Source organism: Gopherus flavomarginatus, chromosome 4 (assembly GCF_025201925.1).
Source record: "Gopherus flavomarginatus isolate rGopFla2 chromosome 4, rGopFla2.mat.asm, whole genome shotgun sequence".
In the NCBI taxonomy this organism is placed as follows: domain Eukaryota; kingdom Metazoa; phylum Chordata; order Testudines; family Testudinidae; genus Gopherus; species Gopherus flavomarginatus.
In genome coordinates this window covers 68,280,299-68,301,970 of record NC_066620.1, presented here as the reverse complement: position 1 = coordinate 68,301,970, position 21,672 = coordinate 68,280,299, and the positions used below count along the sequence as shown (strand labels likewise).

The window sequence follows — 21,672 nt, the reverse complement described above, 5'->3', positions numbered from 1 at the left end:
AATTGGAGGTTCTTTGAGATGTGTGGACCCCAACGTCCCCTCTGCTTTGAACTTGATTCTGTAATGGTAAGAGGGAAACTGGAGAGGCATTGATCTGCACTACTTCTTACACCTTTGGCTGAGAGCAGAAGGAGACGCATGACACGTGGGTCAATGAACACTGCTAAGAAACAGTTATGGACGGACTCAGGTGCATAGCGCCCGTGTACACCCATGTATGGAATATAGATAGTGAACACCCTTCAATTACAGGGACATAACCCAGTCTTTCCAGGAATGGCCTTCAATTGTATGACCCGTTATCTGGGTCCTGATTTGAGACTGCTCGGACCAGATTCTCAGAAGGGTTGAGCATTTACGTCTCTAGCTGAAATCAAGGGGAGTGGTGGATGGTCAGCGCTTCCAAAATATCAGTCCTTTGCTCTCAAAATAGGCATGTAGTCATTGTGACTTCCAGAGTTAGTGGATACTTTTGCAGATTTTTGCCTTAATCTTTGTTTGCCAGAGTTGCTCATCTGTAAAATAGGGATACTAATACTTCCCTACTTAAAAGGGGTGTTCTGAAGAGAAATTAGTTTGTTTGTTTGAGGCGCTGCACTGTGATGATGAGCTCAATAGGGAAAACCCATGAAGAAATTAAAAAAATCCTTATTTAGTTCAGGATATAAAATAACCAAGGCTTGGGAGGCACACAATGAATGAGGAGGATAAAAATAAATATGGAACAGCTGCCTGATTAATTAAGTCCTGTCCATTCTGTGAACTCATTGAGGCAAGGGTCCTGTGGAAAAAATACTGTGGGATCATGTAATTAAAGACTGTGTCAGTGTATGAGGGAGCATGGACAAGCTTTTATTCTGGCATTTCCTAACTTTTGAGAACTTGTCTTCACATTCAGAGTATCATTCCTAATGTCACTTCTTTGTACTTTAATTAAAATTGCAAACTACACCTCTACCCCGATATAATGCCACTCAATATAACATGAATTCGGATTTAACGCAGTAAAGTAGTGCTCTGGGGGGGCGGGGCTGCTCACTCCGGCAGATCAAAGCAAGTTCGATATAATGCGGTTTCACCTATAACGCAGTAAGATTTTTTTGGCTCCCAAGGGCAGTGTTATATCAGAGTAGAGGTGTATATTTAATCAGGAATCAGCATCTTGCTTATCTAATCTATTTCCATGCCAATCACTGTGCTGTATAAGCACTGTGCTATTACTTCATCCATTGTTAAAATGCACCTACTTCTGGGATAGCAGTTGGAAATCTTTGATCAATAGTGCAAAACAATAGTTATATTCTGGCTACTGTTCTAGATTCTATCTAACTGAAGTTTAGACAGGCTTTTGCATTATCTTTTAAATATTTCAATGATTCATTAAATAGAAAAACACAAAATGATTTCATTAGATGGTTATCCCTCAAATATGCATAGATATCTCCTGTAGCTTTGTATAGAGGTTGCACATGTATCAGAATATTAATATGAAAATCATAAAACAATCATTCTTAATTACTGCTGCACATAATTGTTCCATGTTTATGGCACCTATGTGCATTGTGTTTTTAAATTATAAAGACTATTTATTATTGTGAGAAATATAGCAAGACTTGGAATTCTGTTAAATGTAGAAGACTTTGAGTTAAAATTTTGCCATAACAATACATTTAATGCCTATGAAATTTTAATTTGGATAAGTTCTTATTTAAACCTCAGGCCTTATGCTAGATTTGTTTTGGGGTTGGGAAGAAGGTGAAACTGGATCACTATCTCCATTGCATGATGACACTATTGCCTGTCGATAAGTGTGGGAAAACAGTTGTGGGTACAAGAGGTGTTCTAATAATGAAAAAAGGCTTTCACAGATAGACATATGTGATGAAACATTATAGTGCAATTCTATTTTAGCTATTCAATATGTGTTGACTTTGGGGAAAATCTCAAACAGAAGCAAGTCTCAGTGGACTGAATATCCTTTTTTTCCTTCTCTTTTGATATTTCACTTTAAAACAACATTGCATAAATAACAAAATAATTCTTCCATTTTGCTTGGCTTAACCAGTGAGACATTTCCCCTAAAAGACACACAGGGCTACATCTTAACATCTTTTCTAAAGAAGCTCTCCTCAAAGATTTTACGCCAGGCTGCAGCAACATCAGTTTAACTATGCAGTAACTAAGTAAATAATCATTTGCTTTTTTATTTAAAAAAAAATTGCTTTGGCTACAGATACTATTAAAATTAATTTAAATTTACTAAAGTATTTAACAATACAAGAGTAATGTTTGTAAAGTTCTTTGAAATCCTTGGAGCATTATATAAATGCATCTGTACAAGTGCAAATTATTATTTTAATAATACTAAATCTTTAATAACAAAAATGAAAAAATCTACAATGGTATGTGATATGAGGAAAATATATTTACCAGATTCTCTAAACTTAGGTTATATGTCAGGTAGAATTAACTCAAAAAGATAAATGGGATATAAGGACAGAGTCAGCATACAAGCACTGCAGACACAGTTTGAGAGCTTCTCTTAATATACTGGAATTACTAGAATTTCATTACTGTTCTTACCAAACTGTTTTCACAGATTTGTAGGAATGTTGAAGCTCAGTCAGCAAATGAAAACTTGCACACATACACAAAAAGAAAACGTACTGCCAATTTGAATGTTCAGAAAAACCCTCATGATCATGAATTCGCTAATGGCAGCAGATCCAGATTGTAAGCTTGGCTTGCCTCTTCATGGAAATTAATTTAAGTTGCAAACACCCTGCCCCCCAATGGAAGAACAACTATGAACCTTTTAAAATATGGAAGCTGAAATTGATGAACGGTAGGCAAATACAGTTAGTATCTACCCTTTGGTTCTCTAACAATACAGGCATATATATTAAAGATTCTGGTCTACTTAACATGACTTGATAACTACAAGGAATGGCTCCATTTACCATTTCAGTACTCTTCTAAAATGTCCTTAAAGGTTGCTTCCAGGTCACCCAGTGCTTAACCCTCGCTAGGTCAGCGTCACAACAGATTTTTTGAAAAAAAAAAGATTACAAGGATCTTAACATCAGAATTGTTGTTATACAAGTCTTAAATACCCAGAATTAATAGGAATTTTGTAAGTAGCTAAGAAGTCGTCTTGTTTCACTCATAAAAAATTGAAAATAGTTTTCTCTTGCAGGCCTGAGTGATGTTACTAACAGGCTATGTCTACACAGGGATTAAGCCTTCAGTGGCCTGAGTCAGCTGACTTGGACTCAGGCTCCAGGGCTGAAAACTTGCTGTGTAGATATTTGGACTTGGGCTGGAGCTCAAGCACTGGGACCCAGCGAGAATGGATGGTCTCCGAGCTTGAGCTGCAGCTGGAGACCGAATGTCTGCACAGCAATTCTTAGCCTCACAGCTCAAGCCAGCTGACCCAGGCCAGCCGTGGCTGCACTGTATCGTCAATGACAAAGAATTACCGTGGGAGAACAGCCTGGAAGCAGCTCTTTATATTCTGTGAAACTAAGATTTCAGTGTCAGTGACATACGTATTTATTTTGGGAATTTACACTCATAAACCAGTTCTGGGCTTTTTTCTGTGTTAAATGAGATGATTTTAATGGAGATTCAGTATATGGAGAGGACTGAATATATTCACAAGTTATGTCCCTGATGACCTGTTTTTGATGGCTCATCCACATATGTCACTGTTTACAGTTTGTTGACTTTCTTAGTATTTTTTAGTTGCTTGCTTCCTTTCAGTAAATATAATGTTACATTAATGTGCTTTGTAAGCTCATATGCAGTTCTTCTTTATTTCACTTACTTCCTTGAAATGGTGGACAATTTAGTTTACACCTTACATTCAGTATCATATTGAGGTAAAAACAACGAGGAGTCCTTGTGGCACCTTAGAGACTAACCAATTTATTTGGGCATAAGCTTTCGTGGGCTAAAACCCACTTCATCAGATGCATGGAGTGGAAAATACAGTAGGCAGGTATAAATATACAGCACATGAAAAGATGGGAGTTGCCTTACCAAGTACAGGGGTCAGTGCTAACGAGGCCAATTCAATCAGGGTTGATGTGGCCCATTCTCAACAGTTGACAAGAAGGGGTGCCAGCAGTGCCCCTCTGCCATGTACATTGGCCAAAACCGGACTGTCTCTACCTAAAAGAATAAATGGACACAGATCAGACATCAAGAATTGTAACTTTCAAAAACCAATAGGAGAGCACTTCAATCTCCTTGGACACTCCATAACAGACTTAAGTGTCCATTCTTCAACCAAAAAAAACCTTCAGAAACAGACTTCAACGAGAAACTGCAGAACTGGAATTAATTTGCACACGTGACACCATCAATTTAGGCCTGAATAAAGACTGGGAGTTGCTGGGTCACTACAAAAACGTAATTTTCCCTCTATTGATACTCACACCTTCTTGTCAACTGTTGGGAATGGGCCACATCCACCCTGATTGAATTGGCCTCATTAGCTCTACAAAAAGGTATTTTTCCTCTGTTGATATTCACCCTTTCTTGTCAACTCTGAAAAGTTTCCTGTTAAGTCAGTGGCTTTTGGATGAGGCCCTTACACAGAGACATAATGATGATGGTGACCTTAATAATCTGCTTTCATCCATCCTTGGACCACCTGAATCCTGTTGCATGTTAGTCCGTGTGGAAAGTTGTTGAGTTCAACAACTGATCACACATTCTTGATGTTTATTGCATCTTTATATGTTTTATTCGAGCCCTCAGTGCAAATCCCTATTTGGGATGTTGGGTAAAACCAGCAATGCCACTCTGCCTCTGTGATGACCAATAAATAATGCTGGTTTCTGTCCTGTAGCTCTGAAAGATAATCTGGTGCCAAGTATGGATTTACTGATTTGGGTCCCCTACAAACATTAACCTGAGGAATTATGGTATAATTTGATTATTTTTTTGAAAAAAACAAGATAAACATGACAAAGCAGAATTGAAACCATTTTGTTAGGCACCACAAACCTTCTGTTCATTATTTAGGCTGCTCTCTTTTGCTGGAATGCCCCGAAGCTTGTTGCCAGGAAACAATAACAGTATTGCTCACACTGCTATTAGGCATGTTTTTACATTGTTTTAAACTTGGAAAAATGGCCATAGTCCAAAATCCTCTGTTTGAGGATACTGCACAGAGGCTTGATGGTAGTAAAATATACAAGGAAGAAGAAAGGTGATTCATAAAAACCTTTTGACAGAGACCCCAGTTTCCTAACCCAGTCATGATCGTTCATATGCTACACGCTTTCGCAAATGAACAAAATCAGTTATAATTATTGTGCGCTCCTCTGATTCAGACAAAAAAGTAGTGTCAGTCTCAGAGGGAATGCTTTATCTACAAGAGATCTCTGATGCAGAGGTGTATAATATAGTTACAAATTTCTTGAAAAACCACTTCAGCACTTGTGCCTGCATGTGTAGCAGCTACTTTTATGGTATAAGGAGTGATGCTCATCATTGTGTAGGAGGGAAGGGCAGGATCAAACCTTTAACATTGTGGAATGAAGGAACTTTTTCAGAATCTGTCTGGGTTAATGAAAAAAGATTAGTTGGACAGAACAACTTTTGCTATGGTGAATTATTTAACCAAGATATGTTGTATACTTTCTATTTTATCTTAATTCAGTATTAACTACAAGAACTGAAGCGCAGACTTTTTTTATAAATGGGCCAGACATGTTTTCATGCCGTGTGTAAGATTGCTTGTTTAATGCAATCAACACAAGTTGGTTGTTGTATACCCCTCTCTGTTCTCCCATCCTATGGCAGTGGAATGAGGTATGGATTGTTGTGGTGTTCCCAATGGGAATCAAGAAGACAAAGAGTTGCGAATCCCCAGCTCTGATTATGAGAGTCTGAAGAGAACCTCTTTCCAAAGATCTTTTTCTCTCCACCTCAGAAGTACAGAGCCTTCTCCTCAACTCTCCTACTCTCTCCCCTCTCTTTCTTTTGTATTACAGCGATACTAAGGAAGAAAGAGACACCAGTAAATAAATAAAAATAAAGAAAAGAGCAAGGGCAGAAGTACGAAGTCTAAGAACTCTGCTTCACACTGGAGAGGGAAAATGAAAGGCAGAGCACCTAGTACTATGGCCAAATTATATAGAGCAGGCCAGCCATTGTGTCACACTGTCAGAAGGATGCTGGATTAGCTTGATCAGAAAAGAATGGGCTCCCTCGACAGGAGCATCTGCAGCTTTAGCATGCTGTCTGCCTGTTCTCGGCTTGTAGCCTTGCTCCACAGCATACCCAGTGGGAGAAGTGGAGCTGAGAAGAGAATTTGTGAGAGTGAAAAGGGGGGCTTATATGTGGAGCTGGGGAGATTTAAGTAAAGAAGGCAGTGGAGCTCATGAGAACAGAATAATGAAGAGAGACGTAAAGATGTGGAGAGAAGAAGCACGTGAGGAAAAAAAGGGAGGTTAATGGAGGTGAGTACAGAAGGCATGACCTAGAGGTAGAAGGAGTTATATGTGGAGGTGTAGCCTGAGTTGTCATAATGGTGACTATGAGCAAATATTGGAGAAACACAGGAGCATAGGTAATAATGGCAGCACTGAACTTAAGAATAACATGGTGAGAAGGAAGCTATTAAGGCCTCAGTTCTGTCACCCTCCTGTTACATAGTACCTTGCTCTGTGAGTAGTCCCATTGGCTTGCGTAAGGATGACAGAATTGGGTCTTTAGATAATAACAAATATATATCAAAGGTGTGGCAGTCCTTAATGAAGAAGGCAACAATGAGACAATAGAACTGTGGCAAAAATAATTGAGGGGCAGAGTTTTTAAAAAATGGTATGAAAAAGGCAACCAGTAGTTGATGGCAACAATATAATTGTAGAGGTGTATAGATTCATAGATTCATAGACTCTAGGACTGGAAGGGACCTCGAGAGGTCATCGAGTCCAGTCCCCTACCCTCATGGCAGGACCAAATACTGTCTAGACCATCCCTGATAGACATTTATCTAACCTACTCTTAAATATCTCCAGAGACGGAGATTCCACAACCTCCCTAGGCAATTTATTCCAGTGTTTAACCACCCTGACAGGAACTTTTTCCTAATGTCCAACCTAAATCTCCCTTGCTGCAGTTTAAGCCCATTGCTTCTTGTTCTATCATTGGAGACTAAGGTGAACAAGTTTTCTCCCTCCTCCTGATGACACCCTTTTAGATACCTGAAAACTGCTATCATATCCCCTCTCAGTCTTCTCTTTTCCAAACTAAACAAACCCAATTCTTTCAGCCTTCCTTCATAGATCATGTTCTCAAGACCTTTAATCATTCTTGTTGCTCTTCTCTGGACCCTCTCCAATTTCTCCACATCTTTCTTGAAATGCAGTGCCCAGAACTGGACACAATACTCCAGTTGCGGCCTAACCAGCGCAGAGTGGAACGGAAGAATGACTTCTTGTGTCTTGTTTACAACACACCTGTTAATGCATCCCAGAATCACATTTGCTTTTTTTGCAACAGAATCACACTGTTGACTCCTATTTAGCTTGTGGTCCACTATGACCCCTAGATCTTTCTACCATACTCCTTCCTAGACAGTCTCTTCCCATTCTGTATGTGTGAAACTGATTGTTCCTTCCTAAGTGGAGCACTTTGCATTTATCTTTATTGAACTTCATCCTGTTTACCTCAGACCATTTCTCCAATTTGTCCAGATCATTTTGAATTTTGATCCTGTCCTCCAAAGCAGTTGCAATCCCTCCCAGTTTGGTATCGTCTGCAAACTTAATAAGCGTACTTTCTATGCCAACATCTAAGTTGTTGATGAAGATATTGAACAGAGCTGGTCCCAAAACAGACCCCTGCGGAACCCCACTTGTTATACCTTTCCAACAGGATTGGGAGCCATTAATAACTACTCTCTGAGTACAGTTATCCAGCCAGTTATGCACCCACCTTATAGTAGCCTCATCTAAATTGTATTTGCCTAGTTTATCGATAAGGATATCATGCGAGACCGTATCAAATGCCTTACTAAAGTCTAGGTATACCACATCCACCGCTTCTCCCTTATCCACAAGACTTGTTATCCTATCAAAGAAAGCTATCAGATTGGTTTGACATGATTTGTTCTTTACAAATCCATGCTGGCTATTCCCTATCACCTTACCCCCTTCCAAGTGTTTGCAGATGATTTCTTTAATTACTTGCTCCATTATCTTCCCTGGCACAGAAGTTAAACTAACTGGTCTGTAGTTTCCTGCCTTAATGAGTTTGGCCACAACTCATTAAAAGAGAGTTTCCCAAATCCCTATTCCCTCTTATTCATAATATTCGTGTATATATGATCATTGTACACACACACTTTACATAATATAGTAGGCCCGTGGGTACTTTTTATATAATACAGTCTAGTATAAGGCCATCTAGATCTTGGATGAACTAAAACTGTGGTGCTATGTCTAGTTTCCGTGATCAGCCTTGTTCCTCCCCACACCCTCACAGCTTCCTGGAAATATTCCTACGAAGCTAGTGGAAATGGGATTGAATGTGGAGTATGCAAATGCAGTCAAACAGTGTATCTAAAAAGAGGGAAAACATTTTATCTTGGCAAATAGATGCCCTAAATCAGTGCTGTTAAACTATTAGTATGCAACTATGGAAAATCTTTTGGAATTCATGAATGTTCTAGTCTTTGCTCAGCACTCATGGCTATCATTAAAAAGACTAAGGGCTATGACTGGTCTTTACACAGATAAGGTTTGAGTGGCGGAGATTTTCTTTCCATGACTGAAATGCATAAGGGCCACAGAAGTGCTCAGAAGTGCTCAGATACTGCTCCATTCCTATTTCCCCAGGGGTGGTTGGCACCCTAAAAGGAATGTGGGGGGTGGCTATGCTCACCTACATTGACCTGCAGAGTGGGGCTGCGCAGCTGTGAGAATAAGGTGAATCTTGTAGTGTTTAGGACTAGATAATGCATAGCTCAGAGTAAGGGTTCCCTGGACCCCCTAGAGTATGCTCACCTTGCACATTAGCAGATTAAGGGAACCCTTACTCTGGGCTATGCATTGGGCATCAAATTGAAATGTTTTTTGTCTAAATTCCTTTGCTCCTAATGTAAATTGATCTTCCACACCCTGACTGATAGAGGAACTGGGCAAAATCTTCTGGGAGTTTTTAAAGCCGTAGTTTAAATTGTTCTAATCTCTAACAAATCAACAAATTTCACCAATGAACAGGATGATTTGTTGTTCATGACTCAGTGGTGCTTTCCCTGTGTATTGTTAACGGTTAAATAGGTCATTATTAAACAAAAAGTATAAATAAACTTTTTACTTCCACAGTAGATTTTTATACAATGTCAGCTTTCCTTTTGGCCGAAAAAACAAATCCGTTGGGAAGAATTAAACCACGTGGGGTGGTACAATAACTGGGAGAGACTAACTTTGGGAAATAAGTCATTTCCTTCTCATTTTTTTTGTCAGCAATTTAAAAAAAGTTGGTCAACTAAAGAGTTCAAAAAAATTGAATTTGTAGCTTAAGTGGGAGTACTTTTAACGAGAGGAAGAGAGAAAATATAGAGTTGCATTCTTGAGGTCTCCGAATTCTTTCAAGTTTATCTACTGTGTTTTGCACAGATATTTTCCTTGTTAAGACTGTTTGAAGTTGCCTTTAGCATCCCCATCATAATGTCTACAGTCCTATGGAATGACTGGTTATTTAAAGGTACCTTCCAAATCACACAAAAATTAGTACTATAATGTAATCAAGGAACAAAAGTTGCGAGTGGAGACTCTTTTTCTGCCCTCTAAATATATATAGGTACACATGATTTTTATTAAATTTGTGGATAATTTGCTCCTTCCCATTCGTCACTCAACTTCACATACGGGATGATACAGTCTTCTTCATAACAAGAGCTGAGAATGGGTGACAGGGCATGGATCACTTGATGATGGATCACCTGTTCTGTTCATTCCCTCTGGGGCATCTGACATTGACCACTTCGGAAGACAGTATACTGGGCTAAATTGACCTTTGATCTGACCCAGTATGGTCATTCTTAACGTTTTTAAGAGCCTGATCCTGCTCTTTCTGACATCAATAGCAAAACTCTCACTGACTTCCTTTAGAGTAGGTTCATGCACCGAATAGTCACCATTTAACTATAGAATGTCGTCATGATTAGGAAGCCTGCAGCACGCTGTAACTGTGAGGATAGCCATGTGAACTTCAGAGGGATGTGTGTAGTTCAAGTTAATAAAAAGAAATATTCCACATACTCATAAAAGCAAAAAAAAAAAAAAAAGTATAATAATTTTTCCAGAAAGAGATCTGGACAGATCAGAATTATAGATAAAGTGACCCAGGAGGTTAACCTGAGGGATTCTTATACCTTATAACCCTATGCCAGGTATGGCCAAAGCAGCCGTCAGGGCCATCTGGTCCTAGACCCCGCTAACTGCCTCACTCCTCAGGGCATTCATTTTTCCTACTAAAATATAACAAACCAAACCCCCACTGTTCACAATGGAATGGGAGGAGGAATATCTTTGTTTGGCTTTTATTCTCCATTTCTGATGCTACTAGATTTTCAGGTCTTCAGGGTAGAGACTGTCTTTATTGTTGTTCATGGTACAGCACTGAGTACATTTTGAGTTCTATACTAAACAATTAATATATATTAAACATCTGACATGCTCATCACCACTCTGTCTCAGCACCTTCCAGAGGAGAAGGAAGACAAAGTTAAGAATGCGTGAATATGTGATGCCAGTTTGAGATGAAAATTTGTTCTTAGTTGCACCTTTGCAACTCCATTGGGAATTTGGCCCAAGATAACTTAACAAACAATACCTATTTAGCACTGATTAGCACATGCTTCCAGCAGTCACTGTAGACAGTGGTCTTGTGGACACGCAGAAATAACTGAAACTAGCTCTGTATAGCAGAAATATCGAAGGAAGTGGTAGTAATGTTGGCTGAGTTCTCTCAAGGTAAATCTATCCCTCAGCTTATGCACTAAAGACAATGGTGGAGCCAGGTTTTGCAACCAGGGGATGAGGATTGGGCGGGGAAGAGGGGGCAGGGCAATGGTTCAGTAGTGGCGCCACCTTCAAGTATACTTTTCAGCTTGCTAATTTCACCAATGTCTGTGTATTATGACCCCTTCCCCCATCTGGTAAAAAAAGGTATTTGGGAATCCTTTAAAACTGCACCTCCATTTCAAAAGGGATACCCCATGCAGACAGGAGTGACCTTTTGTGGCCTCCTGTCACCTCCTCCCTCCAGGTCAGTTCCTCTTTCAGGATGACAGAGTGGCAAATATAGCAGCATGCTTCTCCATGCACAGACTGTCTTGGAAGGATCCCCACTGGGGTCCTCCACCCCAGAGAGCCAGCAGTCTAGCCTCAAGAGCACCATATGCTGGGACTCATGGCATGGGGCTCCATCTGCCCCACCCCTAATTGGCCTCTGGCCCTCCCATCCCAAGCAAACTCCTCTGGATGTCAATCTGAAGGAAACCCTAAGGTGCAGGGGAAGAGGGCAAGAGCACCAGGCTGAGGGTGGGGGCCCGATATGAGGCAGGGGAAGGGGCAGCATGCAATATATGGCTGGAACAATGGTGGGATAATACCAGAGGGACTGGCTTCTGGACATGGGGTATGGATGGGGGCAAGGGCCCAGGAGAGACCAGGACACAGAGGAGTGATGGTGTGAGGTTCAGGATGCTGTAGGACATAAATCGAGTGGGAGGAACTAGGACATGGAGGCAGATGGGTGGGAAAGCTAGTAACAAAGGGGCAGGGAGCAGATCATGGGGCAGGGAGATTTGGACGGGCACAGATGGGGCAGAAAGCTAGAGAAGGAGACTGATGACATGGGGGGCAGGACTCTAAAGGGTAGGAGGATAGGAGAAGGGGACAGACCCTAGATGATCAGAGGGCAGATGAGGTGGCAAAATTTGCTAGGACAAGGGGGAAAAGACAGAAATCAGGAAGGCTAGGGTGAGACCATTAGGGCATGGGGAAAAATAGAGGGCAGGACCCCAGGGGGGCAGGTGGGATGGGGATAGGACAGGGGGCACAGAGAGGGGCAGGAGGACTAGTGTAGAGATGTGCCCCAGAGGGCTGCGCAAGGCTGTGGGCTCCCCTAGGCTGCCCTCACCTGGCTAGGCCCTTCAGCTGCATGATCTTTGCTGATGCCTCTGTACGCGTGACGCACATTCACAGGTGGTTGTTGCACTTTGATTTAGTCCTGTTTCAGAGAGGACTAGATAGAAGGGCTTGGCTACACTTGCAGATGTAGAGCGCTGGGAGTTAAACCAGCGTTTGGAGACCGCAGCAGGGAAATGCTGCTGTGTGTTTACACTGTCAGCTGCCAGCGCACTGGCGTGGCCACATTAGCAGCTTTTGCAACGCCACAAAGAGAAGTGCATTGTGGTAGCTATCCCAGTGTGCAAATGGCTGCAACATGCTTTTCAAATGGGGGTGGTGATGGAATGTGACAGGGAGTGTGTTTGTGTGTATGTGGGAGGAGAGAGAATGTTTTGCGGGGGGCTGAGAGTGTGTCAGCATGCTGTCTTGCAAGTTCAGACAGCAGCAGACTCCCCTATTTCTCCCCCCTGCCTCCGACAACAGCAGAATTCCACACCAATGGTTTGCTTTGTCCTGGAGCAGATAAGCGTGCTGGTTGTCAGAAATGGAGCTCTGAAAGGGGATATCCTCATGCCGGCAGCCTATTTCAAAACAATGAGAAGAGTGGCCAGTCGAGATTCTGAGACATTTCCAAAGGCCAATCACAGCTCAGTAATGCAACACCTCGTCCACACTGACGTCCGGGCATTTCAGCCAGGGTGCAGCAAGCTTTATGCTTCTTGTAGAGGTGGATTACCAGGATGCTCCTGCTGCAGAGTTCAGGCACTCTACTTGCCTTGCCAGTGTGGAGACCTCAGGAGTTAGGGCGCCCAGGGCTGCTTTAATGCACTCTCACTTGTGAGTGTAGCCAAGCCCTAAGTGCAATAAGGAACTGTTAATGCATGTCAGGGTGTATGTGGACAGTGAGTCTGTGCAGCAGCAGGCTAGTCCACTACAGATCACACCAGAGCTTGCTATGAATTGGCTGTGCTAGGCAGCTGGCTACCTTGCTTATACCTAGAGCAGCCTCTATTTATTATACCCTTGAAGAGACACCACAAGGACTCCTAAAGGCTGCTGGGGGGGGGGGGGAGGTGCCCCCCCATCCCCTTATAACTCTGCCATTGACCGAAGACATAGTTTACACCTGCCTCTTCTACCTTGAGGAAATCAGGACTTTTAAATCCTCTCTAGTTCTATGGTTAATTTTCTCAATAGCTTTGCCATGTCTCTCTTATCTGCTCCTGGAGCCTCTTTTCTTCCTCCTGTAGGCTCATTTGCTTATCCTGTTTTGCCATTATTTTGCTATTATATTATCATGAGCACATCATATGGAAAGCCAGTTTTGTATAGCAAGGTTTTCCATTTCCATCTCTTTCTTTCAAATGGATCATGAGGTGCCTACACTATACTTCGGTCTATAAATAAAGAACATGAGCTAAGCTGTGGTGCTGATGTCACCACCATACACTATCATAAATTTGTTTGAAAAAGTAGAAGCTCTAGTTTTGTTCCTGTCAATAGCACAATGGCATTATCTTCTGAAGTTCATTAGGTAAAGATGAAGTATAATGTGTGCCTTACCTTAAATTGTATTGTCCTCCCACACCATAAATTAAGCAAACTTGAGGAAGGTGTCAAGGCTTCCATAGCTGTTCTGTACTTTGTCAAGCCTGAAATAATTATTGTTTTTAACATCAACTCTGCCAAATCTACTAAGAAAGCATTGGAGGATACTGTTTCTCAGATAGGACTAAGTCATACCCTCCTGTGAAAAACCCACAGAAGAAGGGAAGAGGATGCAGAAAACTCTGAGCTCACCTGGCAGAGTTTCTGCCAAATGCTTTCTTTCAGAATAAAAGTTTGTGGTTTCTCTTTTTTCCCCCTTTCTTCTATTTAGGGATATATATCATGCTCATGAGTATTGTATCTGAACCTGAGGATATGCAGGGAAAGTAAGGTCCATAATTATAAGAGTATCTCTTGTCTTTCTTTCTTTTTTCCCCCTGTGGTCCATGAGACCCCTCTTTTCCCCAGACAGATGCTCATCATACACCGTACAGGGGTGCTTTCTCCATCTTTACACCCTATCCATGTGTTTGGCTGAGGGAGTAGAAGCTAAGGGTACTTGCCAGCCAGGCAAGCAAAAGAAGAATGCTAGTTCCAGGGATGCCCTGAAAAAATGAATTGATGATCTATCAAAAAGATTGTACAACTATTCCAATCACCATTTGGCACTTTACATCCTGAGAGAGAGAGACACACACACACAGCAGTGGTAGACTGCAAATTTATAATCGGAGAAGTGAGAGCTAACAGAATGTTGGGTCTAATCCTAAGAGTCAGGCCCACCATTCCCCCAACACATTCCTGTCACGGACATTTTCACGGCAATTATTACCTGCGTAGTAAACATAATTTTGTTGATCAAATTGTATTTTAACTCTGTTCCCAAATTGTGGTACTGCTCAGGACTTAGCAGTGTTGTACAGTGATTCCGGAATACAGTTAGAACATGGTTTAGTTCTTCTTCGAGTGATTGCTCACATCCATTCCAGTTAGGTGTGCGCGCCGTGCGTGCACGTTCGTCGGAAACTTTTTACCCTAGCAACTCCAGTGGGCCGGCAGGTCGCCCCCTGGAGTGGCGCCGCCATGGCGCTCGATATATACCCCTGCCGGCCCGCCCGCTCCTCAGTTCCTTCTTACCGCCGTGTCGGTCGTTGGAACTGTGGAGCGCGGCATAGCTGTCCTCCACGTCCCTAGCTCTCCTTGTTAACTCTCGTTATTGTTATAGTTGTTAGTTAGATCGTTAAGTATAGTTAGTAAGTAATTAGGTGTAAATAGTGTTGTAGATAGTTGTTCGCCGGGGGCTGTAGCCCTTCCCAGCACCTGGCACCGGGCTCATGCCTGGTTCGCCGGGCTTTAAGCAGTGTGCGGCCTGTAAGAAGCCTATGCCTACCAGCGACCCCCACGACGCGTGCCTGAAGTGCCTGGGGGAATCGCACAGATCGGACAAGTGCCGCATCTGCAAGGCTTTTAAGCCCAGGACAAAAAAGGAGAGAGACCAAAGACTCCGGACTCTCCTCATGGAGGCGGCACTTGACCCGGCGGCTTCGCAGGCCGTGATCTCTGCGCCGGCACCGGATGGCGCCGGCACCGGATCGCACCAGCACCGGGAAGACTCCCCGGCACCGACCTTCTCCGGCACCGGGTGCAGAGCCGAGACCGTCAGCGTCTGCTACTCCAGCCAGGCAGACCCGACTGGAGCGCCCAGCCTCGACATCGGCCGCGGCGCCGCCGGCACCGTCGACTCCGGGCCCGGCGGGTCCGTCGAGTCCGGTGCCGCCAAGCTCCCCCATAAGATCTGGGGTTGAGCTATTGGTCCCATCCACGCCGGAGACCTTCGCCTCGGCACGGGACCTTATTGCCTTAACGGAGCCTACTCAGCTGCCACCCCCGGTACCTCCGGTGCGGGTCGCATCTAGAGGCAAGCCCATGATGTTGGCACCGTCTCGGGACTCGCGCTCGCGGTCCAGGTCCCGACGTCACGGCAGATCAAGATCCCACCGCCGCTCGCAGTCCCGGCACCGCTCCCCTCGGCGGTACCGGTCGCACTCGCGGCACCGATCGACCTCCAGACGGTCGCGGTCTGACTCCAGCCGCCGATACCGGCACCGTGACTCCAGGAGCCATTCCCGCCGTCACTCGCCGCACCGGTCGACCTCCCGGCACCGAGCTGGTGGCAGGTCCCTGTCCCGGTCGACCTCCCGGCACCGCGTCGGTGGCAGGTCCCGGTCCCGATCCCGGCACCGAAGCAGCGGCCGGTACCGGTCCAGATCCCGGCACCGAGACAGAACCCGGTCCCGGTCCCGATCCCGGCACCGCTATGACTCCCAGTACCGATCCCCGGCACCGAGAACATCTTCGCTGCCGACCCGCGCAGACCCTTACCAGCCAGGGTCGGCCCCGCCGTGGCCTTCTAGGCAGCCGTCGGTGTCTTCGCAGACAGACAGCGGGTATGCGCTGGGCACCGACCGGCAGGCGGCGCTCTTCCAAGACCCGCCGCAACAGGACCAAGGCCCGCAGCAGTGGGGGTTTTGGACCCCATGGGCATACCATCAAGCCCAGGGCCCCCAACAGCTTCCTGCTAGGCCTGTGACGGCGGAGCACAGGGTGCCGGAAGCCTCGTTGTCTCGTCCCCCTCCCTCCCCGGATGGAGAGGAAGGGTCCAAGCAGCAAGACTCCGCTCTGGCTCCTGAGACAGAGGCGAGGGCCGAGGGGGACCCCCCATTGGACACTTTCTTGCCGGGGGTCTCCTCATCCTCCTCCCCTGATGAAGCGGTGGCTGGCACCTCCTCCAGTAGCCCCCCCCCGCTGGATCTCAGGGCGCACCAAGACCTCCTTAGGCGAGTAGCTCAGAATCTGAGCCTACAAGCCGAGGAGGTCTCGGAGATCGAGGATCCGATTGTCACCATCCTCTCGTCGGATGCTCCCACCAGGGTTGCCCTACCCTTCATTAGGACGATCCAGGCCAACGCCAATACTATCTGGCAGTCACCGCCCTCCATCCCCCCTACGGCGAGGGGCGTTGAGAGGAAGTACATGGCCCCCTCTAAAGGCTATGAGTACCTCCATGTCCACCCGACACCGTGTTCCCTGGTGGTGCAGTCGGTGAATGACAGGGAGCGTCATGGACAGGAAGCTCCAGCCCCCAAATCCAGGGAGGCCAGGCGTATGGACCTCCTTGGACGCAAAGTCTACTCGGCTGGGGCCCTGCAGCTCAGGGTTTCGAACCAACAAGCCCTGCTCAGCAGGTACGCTTTCAACTCATGGGTGGCAGCGGACAAATTTAAAGAGCTGCTGCCACAAGACGCCCGCCAAGAATTTGCAGCCATCCTAGATGAGGGCAAGAAGGTTGCGCGTACATCATTGCAAGCTTCTTTGGACGCTGCAGACTCGGCTGCCCGCACCCTCGCTTCGGGGGTAACGATGCGCCGTATCTCCTGGCTGCAGGTCTCTGGCCTTCCTCCGGAGCTCCAACATACCATCCAGGACCTCCCGTTCGAAGGCCAGGGCCTGTTTTCGGAGAAGACAGACCCCAGACTTAAGAGTCTAAAGGACAATCGGGTCATTATGCGCTCCCTCGGGATGCACACACCGGGAACGCAGCGCAGACCCTTCCGGCCACAGCAGCAACAGCAGCGCAGGCCATATCCCCAGTTCCGCCAACGGCAGGACCTTAATAGGCGCCGTGGCAGGAATGGAAGGCGCAGGCATTCGGGGAACCAAGGGGGGCAGAATCAAGGCTCCTCTAAGCCCCCGCCTGGACCCAAGCCTTCATTTTGAAGGTGCGCCCGAGGGCGCAGTAACAGTTTCCCCCACGGATCCTTCCCCCCCGTTTTCCAACCGCCTTTCGTTTTTCCTCCCGGCGTGGACCCAAATAACATCGGACCGCTGGGTCTTACGCACGGTGCAGACAGGATACCGCCTGCAGTTTATATCGTTTCCTCCTTCCCGCCCCCCTTCCTCGTCCCTCTTCAGGGACCCCTCTCACGAGCAATTCCTTCGGCAGGAGGTACAGGCGCTCCTCAGCAAAGGAGCTATAGAGGCGGTTCCGGAAAACGAGAAAGGCAAGGGGTTTTATTCCCGTTACTTTCTGATCCCCAAGGCCAAGGGAGGCCTCAGGCCTATCCTCGACCTGCGAGAGCTCAACAAATACCTGGTGAAGTTGAAGTTCCGCATGGTATCCCTGGGGACCATTATCCCATCCCTGGATCCGGGAGACTGGTACGCCGCCCTTGACATGCAGGACGCTTATTTTCACATTGCCATTTAGCCACACCACAGACGTTTCCTTCGTTTCGTGGTGGGCTCCCTTCACTACCAATTTGCAGTCCTCCCATTTGGCCTTTCTACGGCCCCGAGGGTATTTACAAAATGCATGGCAGTTGTTGTGGCACATCTTCGGCGCAGTCGTATCCACGTGTTCCCTTACCTAGACGATTGGTTAATTCGGGGCACGTCGGAACTGCAAGTTTGCAGCCATGTCTGCGTGATCACCGGCCTGTTTGCTACTTTGGGCCTCTTGATCAACATGGACAAGTCCACCCTGATCCCCACGCAGAGGGTGGAGTTCATCGGGGCCGTCCTGGACGCCACCGTGGCCAGGGCTCTTCTGCCGTTGCCGAGGTTCCAGGCATTGTCGGCGATCGTTCAACGACTACGGGCAGCCCCCTTGACATCAGTGCGGACATGTCTAACCCTGTTAGGCCACATGGCAGCATGCACGTTTGTGACCGGTTATGCTCGGCTCCGCATGAGGCCCCTCCAGTTGTGGCTCATCGAGCATTACCGGCCGGCAAGGCAGCCGCTAGACATGCTGATCACGATCCCCCAAGGGGTGTTAGATTCTCTCGACTGGTGGCTAGACCAGTCCGTAGTGTGTGCGGGGCTCCCTTTCCACCCACCTCAGCCCTCGGTGTCCCTGACAACGGATGCCTCAGATCTCGGCTGGGGGGCCCACCTGGGAACCCTGAGAACGCAGGGCCTGTGGTCCCCGCAGGAGGTGAGGTTGCACATCAACATGCGGGAGTTGAGAGCGGTCTGCCTTGCTTGTCAGACGTTCTGCCACCAGCTTCGAGGTCGTTGTGTCGCGGTGTTTACCGACAACACGACGACCATGTACTATATCAACAAGCAAGGCGGCACCAGATCCTCTCCCCTATGTCACGAGGCGATGCGACTCTGGGACTTTTGTGTAGCCCACTCCATTCACCTCACGGCTTCCTTCCTCCCCGGAGTACGGAACACGCTGGCGGATCGCCTGAGCAGATCCTTCCTATCGCACGAGTGGTCCCTTCGGCCGGACGTCGCCCTCTCCATCTTCCAGAGGTGGGGTTATCCCCGTGTGGACCTCTTCGCGTCCGGGGGGAACAAGAAATGCCAGGCGTTCTGCTCCTTTCAGAGCAGGGAGCCCGGGTCTATAGCGGATGCCTTCCTTATTCCGTGGACGACCCACTTGTAGTACGCGTTTCCCCCTTTCCCTCTGGTCCACAGGGTCCTTCTGAAGGTGCGCAGGGACAGGGCTCGTGTGATCATGGTAGCCCCGGCGTGGCCCAGGCAACATTGGTACCCCATGCTGCTGGACCTGGCCATAGCCGACCCAGTTCCCCTGCCCCTTCACCTGGACCTGATTACCCAGGAGCACGGGACTCTCTGTCACCCGGACCTGCAGTCGCTGCACCTAGCGGTGTGGTTCCTGCGTGGCTGACCGGTTCTGAACTGCGCTGCTCCACACCGGTACGGGAGGTGCTTTTGGGCAGCAGGAAGCCTTCCACGAGAGCGACATACTCGGCCAAGTGGAAGCGTTTCTCCTGTTGGTGCGTGGAGAAAGGTCTCCGCCCTTTGGAAGTTTCGGTGGCCAATATCTTAGACTATGTTTGGTCCCTCAAACAACAGGGTCTAGCGATATCGTCGTTGCGGGTCCACCTGGCAGCTATCTCCACCTTTCACCCGGGTGGGGATGGCCGCTCCGTTTTTTCTCACCCGACGGTGTCTAGATTCCTTAAGGGGCTGGAACGTTTATACTCTAACGTCCGACTCCCTGCTCCAACCTGGGATCTTAACCTGGTGTTGGCTCGGCTCATGGGGCCCCCCTTTGAGCCGTTAGCTACTTGCTCCCTGCTTTATCTCTCTTGGAAGACTGCCTTTTTAGTAGCTATCACCTCAGCTAGGCGGGTGTCGGAACTCCGGGCTCTTGTGGTAGACCTCCCGTATACAGTCTTCCACAAAGATAAGGTGCAGCTGAGGCCACACCCTGCCTTTCTCCCCAAGGTAGTCTCGACCTTCCACATCAACAAAGAAATATTCCTCCCGGTTTTTTTTCCGAAACCTCACTCTTCAGGCAGGGAGCAGCAGCTCCACTCGCTTGATGTCCGTAGGGCTCTCGCGTTCTATGTGGAGAGGACCAAACCGTTCCGCAAATCCCCCCAACTTTTCGTGGCAGTAGCGGACCGCATGAAGGGGCTTCCTATCTCCTCGCAGAGGTTATCCTCATGGGTTACTTCCTGTATCAGGACCTGCTATGAGCTAGCCCATGTGCCTACGGGCCGTGTGACTGCGCATTCTACCAGGGCGCAGGCGTCGTCGCTGGCTTTCCTCGCCCGTGTGCCCATCCAGGAAATCTGTCGGGCAGCGACCTGGTCATCGGTCCACACCTTTGCTTCCCACTACGCCCTGGTCCAGCAGTCTAGAGAGGATGCGACCTTCGGATCTGCAGTGCTCCATGCCGCGACTTCTCGCTCCGACCCCACTGCCTAGGTATGGCTTGGGATTCACCTAACTGGAATGGATGTGAGCAATCACTCGAAGAAGAAAAGACGGTTACTCACCTTTGTAACTGTTGTTCTTCGAGATGTGTTGCTCACATCCATTCCACACCCGCCCTCCTTCCCCACTGTCGGAGTAGCCGGCAAGAAGGAACTGAGGAGCGGGTGGGCCGGCAGGGGTATATATCGAGCGCCATGGCGGCGCCACTCCAGGGGGCGACCTGCCGGCCCACTGGAGTTGCTAGGGTAAAAAGTTTCCGACGAACGTGCACGCGCGGCGCGCACACCTAACTGGAATGGATGTGAGCAACACATCTCGAAGAACAACAGTTACAAAGGTGAGTAACCGTCTTTTTCATCTACACTGGCAAAGCCAAATTGTATTTTAACTGAGTTGGGACACGAATGGGAGTCTCCCAATACAGTCGTTTTTACAGTGTAGGTGGGACCTACTTTTGTTACTCAACTAAGCATGTTTTTTTACTTAGATCACTTCATAAAGGAAACCTGTTACAAAAATGTCTTCAAAATATAAAATAGAAAGTCTTTTTTTCCTGGGGAAATAAATTTATTTTAAAGAAATCTTCCAAATAAAATGTAAAACACTAATATTTCTTGTGAAACTGTCTTAGGTGTTTTTAAATCTGTCTTTTGGAAGTCTTCACGATTCAAGCCATTTGATTTCTGTTTGTCAAGGGAAGGTGTATCAGCAGTTATTATAAACAATGGCTTAACTTCTGAAAAATCTAAAGTGCCTTTAAATTAATTAAAATTAATGAAATCAAACAGTTGACTAAATGCTTTGTTTTTCTGTATTTCTAGCCTATGCTTGTTTTTTTAAGTATTGTTTAGGATAAGGTGGAAGCATCTGTAATGCAGCTGCTGGTCAACTAGAGTTATGCCCTTTGTTGCAGAAAAGACAGTTGGCACAATTGTTTTAATTTATTTTATAAAGAGCCAGAAACAATATAAATTTATATTCTTTTGAAGTAGGAAGATTTTCTTCATCTTCCTGAGCTTTATCAAAAAATATTTACCTAGAGGGTATTTCATAAAGTAGATTGGACGGCTCGTGGGTAACCCAACTGCTCTTGCTGCTGGAGCAGTATAAGAAAAGAGTTGTTTTTTTCTCTGTATGTGTCTCATTTTGTGGAGCTAAAATTGTTTTTTAAATGTAAAATTTGAAATTGACAATTTTCACAAATGTA

At 46.4% G+C, this 21,672-nt stretch overlaps 1 protein-coding gene across 6 annotated transcripts in view; it reads left to right on the top strand.

The window, feature by feature from the left end:
- Window positions 1–21,672, top strand: part of LTBP1 (latent transforming growth factor beta binding protein 1) — a 358,939-nt gene that overhangs the window by 91,694 nt on the left and 245,573 nt on the right. The window lies entirely within an intron of this gene.